At 37.8% G+C, this 8,522-nt stretch overlaps 1 protein-coding gene across 8 annotated transcripts in view; it reads right to left on the reverse strand.

Annotated features, from left to right (window-relative positions):
* Nucleotides 1-5,961, reverse strand: part of LOC126108938 (uncharacterized) — a 237,986-nt gene extending 232,025 nt beyond the window's left edge. For 7 of the 8 annotated variants that reach the window (XM_049914314.1, XM_049914312.1, XM_049914311.1 and 4 more), the window contains exon 1: nucleotides 5,598-5,961. The gene's annotated coding sequence lies outside the window, so the exon portion shown is untranslated. Of the gene's footprint in view, nucleotides 1-5,069; nucleotides 5,175-5,597 lie in introns of all 8 variants that reach the window. The other variant, XM_049914306.1, reaches the window with a different exon arrangement.
* Nucleotides 5,962-8,522: the final 2,561 nt, after the last annotated feature.

Raw genomic sequence — 8,522 nt, forward strand, 5'->3', positions numbered from 1 at the left:
TCATTATCTTCCCATGTTTTAACATCTCACTCGTGACAGGGGCATGCTGCCTCAGTTTTACAATAGGACTGCCAGGAGGACATTAAGGCAAGCACGGGGAATAGTGGCACACTTATCGACCTGGGGTCAGCTCAGGTAAAGGGCACTGCAGCACGTTAACGGTTCCAGATTCACCAGTGTGTGTTGCAACACAGACGACACCGCATCTCCATCGAAGAACGTTGTGCCGTAGCGACTGTACGACTGAAACGGGGCAATTGTTAAGACACTGGGAGGCTGGAGTTTGCTCTACCCGTCCGTGCTGATTTACATTTTCTGAATGAATAAACAATATAAATAATATGCAGCAAAATACCCGTCGGAGACTCGTCCGTAATACAATACGGCACTTTTTAACTTACTTTGCATTTTTAGTTTTTAAAGCCAAAAGGTGCATTAAACATCACACAAATGTAAAAATGTACACTAAAGGTCCACCTGTTAGCACAACCTTTATTCGGCTCTCAAATTTGTTACCTTTATCAACTCACAACCAAATTATCACCTTTCAACCTAACCTAGACCTTGGACTACATTACAGATCAGTCTTGTCACAACATCAACAAATTGGAGTCGTCTAGTCTCACACTTTAACTGAAAAGTTTAAATAAGTAACAGCTTGCACGGAAAAATACTGCATTCATTTCAATACCTTTCAGGGGCGATAGGCAGCATTTCCGTACTGTGCGTACATCACTTTTTATGAATTGTAAGCAGAGCAGATCGTGTCTCTTGAAGTAGCTGAACAGTGCAATGAACACAGCACACAAAGACTGGTTGTTGTGTTTTAAATGCAATCAAATTTTACATGTAAGCGCGTAAACAAAGCTGTAAGTTATACGTAATATAAACAGATCTCAGAAAAGAACAATGTATTTCTACTGTCACTTGCCTAATTTATCATGTTCTGAAAATCCCATTAACGAAGTGAAACTTCACAGATGTGGGATGATACATCATGGATGCCTCCTTAGTTTATTTCCTATTCATATATCAATTTTTACTTCAGTACAATGGTATTTTTCACATAAAATATTTTCTTACATCTTAGATGTAATAATGGGGACATGGATTAAATCTGACATTACAAATGGGAAACAAAAGGTAATAATTACTGGCAGTATTGGAATCCCAGCTTTATCCAAGTGGGGCACTGTCAACACTGTAGTGTCTCAAGGCACAGTACTGAGACCCTTACTGTATCTTATATTTATAAATGACCTCCCATACTGCACGACGTCAGTGAGCAAGTTCACCCTATTCGTTGATAATACTTCTCTTCTAGTTGACAAAGCAACAGGGAGCAAATGAGAAACATCTGAGAACAATGCATTTGATGAAATTCTGAAATGATTTAACTGTAATGGACTCTCTCTGAATGTAACTAAAACTTATTATTATGTACAGTTTCACATGGCACATAAAGAACGGGGGGATATAAATATAGAATATAATGGACAACAAATAAAGCAAGTAAACTCAGCTAAGTTTCTGGGTGTGTACATAGATTGCAAACTAAATTGGTCCAACCATATCCTCTATCTAGAAAAAAGGCTACATTCTGTAACATTTGCCTTAAGCACAATTGCATCAAACACACGAGGAGGCTACAAGAGCTGCCTATTTCGGATATTTCCATGCCCTTTTGTCTTACAGAATCATCTTTTGGGGCAACCAGCCCTTGGCAAAAAATGTTTTTATTGCACAGAAGAGAGCTCTACACATCATGAGGTGTGCATCCAAGGCACTAGTGCAGGGATCTGTCTAGGAAAGTACAGGTATATACGATGATATCTCAGTACATATATTCCCTTGTATGTTTCATTAATAAAAATCACTCTCTCTTCAAAACCAATTGTGAATATCATGGTCAAAACACAAGGTGAAACGAGGACTTTCACAGTAACACAAGTCAAACTGGAACGGAAAGTGGTGTCTACAATTCAGAGATCACATGCATGCCCCAGGGCTCGGTGCTGGGCCCCCTTCTGTTCTTGATCTATGTAAATGATATTAAATACTGTACTATAAATTCCAAAATTGTTCTATATGCCGATGGCACGTCCATTGTGTGTAAAAACGATCATGTAATGAACTAGAGGCCAAGTGTAATAATGTGACAAAAGAAATTGTTCAGTTTTTTAATGAAAGCCACTTAAATGTAAGCACCAGTAAAACATGTTTGATGGAGTTTAACAAAAGTAGTTTGAATAATGGAATTAAATTATACAATGGTAACGAATTGGTAAAGAAAGAGTCTAGTGTAAAATTTCTTTGCGTAACAATACAAAGCAACCTCAAATGGGACACACATATTGACTCCTTAGCAACTAAGTTGTCAAAAATATATTTGCAATCAGTTCTATTAGCAAGTTCTGTAAAGACACTGTAGTCCTAAAGACTGCATACCATGCTCTTTTCTCCTCTCACTTGAACTACAGTATTGAAATTTGGGGGGGGGGGGGGGGGGGCAACAACCAAAGCTAATCTAGATAAGCTACTCATTCTTCAAAAAAGGGGTGTGGAGCAAAATATAGGGAATCTTGTCACAACTTGTTTCCAAAAACAGAGGTGTGAACTGTTATAAACACATACATTCTAAAAGCCATATTGCTTGTGAAAAGACTGCACCCAAACACTTATTCAGATTTCCACCAGTACAATACTAGAAATAAAGAATAATTTTACATTGGCAGCCACAGAACAGCACTTTACGAAAAGGGGCCTCAGTATGCAGGTATAAAATTAACTAATGCACACTGCCTAGTGTAGTCATGGCTCTTCCTACAATTAAACTGAAACGTCAGCTTAAGAAATTTTTAGTAAAATACCCTTTCTACCCATTAGAAGAGTACCATACTTATATGAAGAACAACAAATGCTTCATGAAATTATGTGAATAGAAATCAGTAAACATCTTATTGTAATTTTGTTGTAAATTAATGATGCATTCAAAAGAATGTCTTGTGTATTGTACAAATAACTTTAATCATTACTGTTTCTTTGTACATGTGCAGTGTACCATTTGATGTTGAATAAAGCTATTATTATTATTAGTAGTAGTAGTATTATATTAACTATATCCTTGTACAGAAAGGACAAAGTTACACAGGAATCAAAATTTGCAATGCTCTACCCAGTGTCATCAAAAGTCTTGCTCCTGAAACACCAAAATTCAAGAGCAAACTGAACGAATACCTAATACAAAAGTCATTCTATTCAATTAGTGAATTTTTTTAGTGCATACGAGCAAGTTTTTATTATACAACTGAGTTAGCCATGCAACGTACGCATAAATGTAAACTATTTGTTGCTGTAATATTATATTGTTGCTCAAATAGTTTGATGATGTTAATCTTAATGTGTACATATTAAGTATCAATTCTGATGTATGTAATATGTTTTTAATTCTTCTAGTGTCCTATGTAGTTACTATGAGTCTAGTCATGAATAAACCATATTGTGTGCTGATGTGTTGTTAACACTGTAAACATACTGACTTAATCCACAGCCTTGCAACTCCGTTGCTATCAGTATCAACGGAACTAGCAATAAAATAAAATAAAACAAATAAGATAATGAACCATACTTCCAGTACATTACTACTTCTTATGCAGCTTTACAACAAACACTGCTACATATATTTATTTATTCACCAAAGAAGTTAGCTTAACAAATTTTCAGTCCCGTGAATATATATTATTTGTTGAAAGAGTGGCTAATGAGGTAATTTTCTTTTCAATTGGTGGTGGATTTTAAGCTCTTGGTTTATGCTGCGTGGGATCTTGCTGAATATCTTCCTACCAGATTACTTAGCTCCATTCTGCACTGTAGACAAGGAGGCAAAGTTTATACTAAAGTTCTATTTTTTTTTTGTTTTTTGTATTGACTGTGTAAACCGCTGTTCAGCTCAAATTTATTTTACCATCAGTAACGAAAACCATTATGGAGTAAATGTACTGGGAGTTAGAGGAATAATTCCAAGTTATTTAAAACGTCTTCTGTAACAAGTACAGTTAGCGTACCACTTTGCAGAATAGTCTCGTACGTCTTCTGTAACAAGTACAGTTAGCGTACCACTTTGCAGAATAGTCTCGTTTTTTGCTTCTCCAGAATAAATACTTTTATTTACCTCAGCTGCACTGTCGCAGACGAAAATTCCATAATACAACAGGGAAAGTATACAATGTAAAAAAAAAATGTTTGTCAGTAACAGTGCGAGATTTGATATTATTGCTGTTGTTGTTGTGAAGACGGTAGCATTCGCTTCTGAAATGATTAACAAAAAAAAAAATCTACACTCAGTAATGCGAAACTCAAAATTTTTTACTCTGCAGATTATATTCATCATTCAATTTTAGTAAAATTTTGGTAAAATTTAGTAAAATTTCACTCCTAAAATAGTGCGGTTTCAAGAAAATTTATGCACTGTTTTTTATTACAGTTGAGTTGTTAAAATATACATGCTGATACTACTCGCAACCTGCTTTTCTAAATCGTATGTAAGCTATTTCTTCCGTAAAGACACCGGCAGTGAGAACAAATTTTGAATGACCTGTCGTGTTTGCAAATCATTCCAGTATTTTCTATTACGTAAACTACAGAAAACTTAGATTAGGGTGGCCGAAGACATATTTTAACCCACTACTGTACTAGCTCCCAGATAAGGACAGCACTAGCTTTAATGGTCGTTAACAAATGGTAAGTCCGCACAAACGAGGAAACGATAAGTCAACTGAAAACCCGCGCTGCTATTTAACAGAGTTAACAGAAACCGGGCAGATTACACCCACTGAAATAACTGCGGCTTAATTTCGACATGTCCTCGAAGGAATAAACATACCATAAAAAAGACAACAGTTTATTACGTATACCAATTTCATTCTCTGTGTAGCAACGTTTGTGCGTCTTTCTGCGCGTTTTTTTCTGATTCGATAATCTCTAATTAAAGGATGTTTAAATTAGCAAAGTCTGGGCGGAATTTTATATATGAAACATATTTTAAGAGGAACGTAAATCTTATTACATACACACACTATCCAAGCGCTCTTCTGATATGTCTACTCTCACTTTAAACAGAATTCACAAATAGGCGTATTGCACGACAATGTACAGTCAGCCCCTTCATCCGTGACCTATGAAACAAAGAAAAGAACGTCATTGTTGTCAGGATCTACAACACGCCAAATTCTATGTTATAATGCAATCGTAGTACTGAATTCAATCATCCATTGTTTTCATTCAGAGTCGATACTGATAACGATCGAGTGGCACCTGCGATGTCAGATAATGGCCACGCCTCAGTGCGCTGCTGACTTTCCTGTATTATATGCGAGTCCATTTGCAATATCGCGTCCACAACTCGCATGCACTGATTACTATCACAATTTGTTCATTTTGAGAACCATGCAGTTTTTACGTCGTTCGCGCCGATAGTAATGTTTATTTTCTATTAATGTCTTCTGTTAAAACCGGTTACCGGAGTCTACACGACAAAATTAATACAACTGCAACAAACTATTCACCGCCAATTTGGTTTTTTGTAGGTGAAGAATTACCTGTTCTGCAACACGTCTTTACATCCTGTGTGCTTCAAAGAGCCTTTCAGATACAAAAATGTCCCGCAAAATTGCAATACAACAAAGAAAAACACTCTCAAACACGATATACACAAATAAACCCAGCGACATTTCTTTACTTGTACATTGTTCGCAAACTTCCGGCTTCTGGTATCACATTAATTTCACTAAGAAAGACGACTAGATTGAAATACCACGTCTCCCGACACGTTTTCTGTAAGTGAACTGTTTTCCCGCAAGATAAACAAACTACGTTATTTTCGCCGGCTCTAAGGCCACTGATATGGCGAAGCGGGAGAAGCAGAAGAAAAACATTTGCGACAGTCTGATGGCAACCAATCTTTACGACTTGTGTACGGATTACTGCGACGGTGGCGCTACGTCGGAAGTTCTATTAACTACACAGTGGATTCTGTGCCGCCTGGCGGCAGTGTCTTCCAAAAGCAAAACAAAAAAACAACAAAAAACAGATGTAAACGCTTGACGCAACCATTCGCTGCCCATTTGGATGCATCGGTATCATAATTTTATGATCCCACTGCGTACACTCATAAATCAAGGATTCAATGTGCAGGAGACACGTCATTTTAAGTATATAACTGAGACACATACAAAGCTTCAAAAACACTTTAATCATAATTTACAACAATCGGTACAAGTTTATTACATTACAGTACTCTAAATTATTAACTAATAATAGTCATTTAAAACTTCTGTAACTGAATAATAACATTTTTGCACTAGGATGGCATATAACTTTCTTTTCAGCAAACCTAATTCCACGCCGTAATAGTTCCTCACCTTTAATCTATTATAAATTTTCTTAGCCATGCACTGAGGACTGGAAATAGTTTTAATCGATAGGGTGTCCACAAAGTCCCGCTATCATTTCAAAAAATTATAACTTGATGCAAAGGCGGACTCAATTTCTGATATTACTGTTTTAGGTTCCCTTACGTTATGCCAGAATGCCCCATTTGACGCTCCGCAGAAGATCAAAGCCATAATCGACTTTTGCCCATGTACTGGTCAGCTTTGTAGTATCAATAGTTCTCACTGCTTGATTAATTCGATCACAATGGGTAGCAATGTCATTGACTTGTGCCGTGTACACGCGACCCTAAACGTAACCAGACAAAAGAAATCTAATGGCGTGACATGGGTAAAGCGAGGCAGTCATGGTTATAGAACCATAACGACACTGCCAGTCCTTTTCCGGGTTTTGATCATTTCGTTACGCTTATTTTTGCCTGTGGTGTTCTGTCATACAGGTGTCAAAATTCCGCTGTACCGTCCTCACAGATTTGGATTCTGCATTGTAGATGACAGTCGACAGTTTTGCTGCTGTTCCGAGATCAACTAATCCGTGTGCTGACTTGACTACATGCCCGTTTATACCAAATCCGATGATGCTATTGGCAGAAGATGACGCGGCGGTAGGTCGGATTCGATTGACCTTTCTAGGGGTAGCAGACGGGACTTTTTTTTTATTATTTAGTATAAATATTAAATGTGAACCTTTCGATAGGCCCCCACGTAACACGGCATCAATTTCATGCACGACCTACCACACGCTGCATAAAAGAGTAAACTTTATATGTGGAATGAGGAGCGGCTGAAGAATGGAAAATACACTAGGAAAAAAAGACGATGCAGCGTGAAGGAATTACTGGACGGAAATTGGTAGATGTACACACAAACGAAAAAATTTTAATATATGCTATATAACATTTACTTTTACAATTATTTAAGTGTTGTTTACATGCTTCTAATTTATTTTATTGCACTAAACAAAGCTTGCAGCATTTTATTATTTATCGCATAATAGAACATAATTTTGTGTGGTTCTTTTAAATAGTACACATAAATAGACTGTTAGAGCACTGAACTTTACATTCTGAAAAATTATACAATATTTGTAGCAAATATGTTTCCAAATAAAATTAAATTCCAGGGTTTAAATTTGCGCATAAAAATTCCACCCGACAGGTAAAAAAAAAAGAAATTCTGTCAAATTGACATTCATTGCTGGGAACTACATTTTTATCACCACTCAGAACACATTCGATTTTAACAAACACCAAGTATTTCACCGAAAAAACAGACAGATCCCCATCACAACTTCCCTGGGGTTCTTCCTCTGAACCGAGCGAGGTGGCGCAGTGGTTAGCACACTGGACTCGCATTCGGGAGGACGACGGTTCAATCCCGTCTCCGGCCATCCTGATTTAGGTTTTCCGTGATTTCCCTAAATCGTTTCAAGGCAAATGCCGGGATGGTTCCTTTGAAAGGGCACGGCCGATTTCCTTCCCAATCCTTCCCTAACCCGAGCTTGCGCTCCGTCTCTAATGACCTCGTTGTCTACGGAACGTTAAACACTAACCACCACCATCTTCCTCTGAATGATATTCTTGTGCAAGAGCAGAACTGTGGTCACTGTCTAATGTAAAATCCTCGTCTTTTTCCTTTATATCTTGATCTATATCACTGACACCTTCCTCCATGGACCGACTAACATTTCCATCGAACTCGGGAAAGCTAAAAATGACACATTCGGCCAACACATTTTGAGCTATGCGGTAGCCGTACCGCAGAAAACAGGTGCGTATTTCACGAGGCGCGGTCTAGGAGACATGTTGTTGTTGTTGTGGTCTTCAGTCCTGAGACTGGTTTGATGCAGCTCTCCATGCTACTCTATCCTGTGCAAGCTGCTTCATCTCCCAGTACCTACTGCAACCTACATCCTTCTGAATCTGCTTAGTGTATTCATCTCTTGGTCTCCCCCTACGATTTTTACCCTCCACGCTGCCCTCCAGTACTAAACTAGTGATCCCTTGATGCCTCAGAACATGTCCTACCAACCGATCCCTTGTTCTGGTCAAGTTGTGCCACGAACTTCTCTTC

This window comes from Schistocerca cancellata, chromosome 11 (genome assembly GCF_023864275.1).
Source record: "Schistocerca cancellata isolate TAMUIC-IGC-003103 chromosome 11, iqSchCanc2.1, whole genome shotgun sequence".
NCBI lineage: Eukaryota > Metazoa > Arthropoda > Insecta > Orthoptera > Acrididae > Schistocerca > Schistocerca cancellata.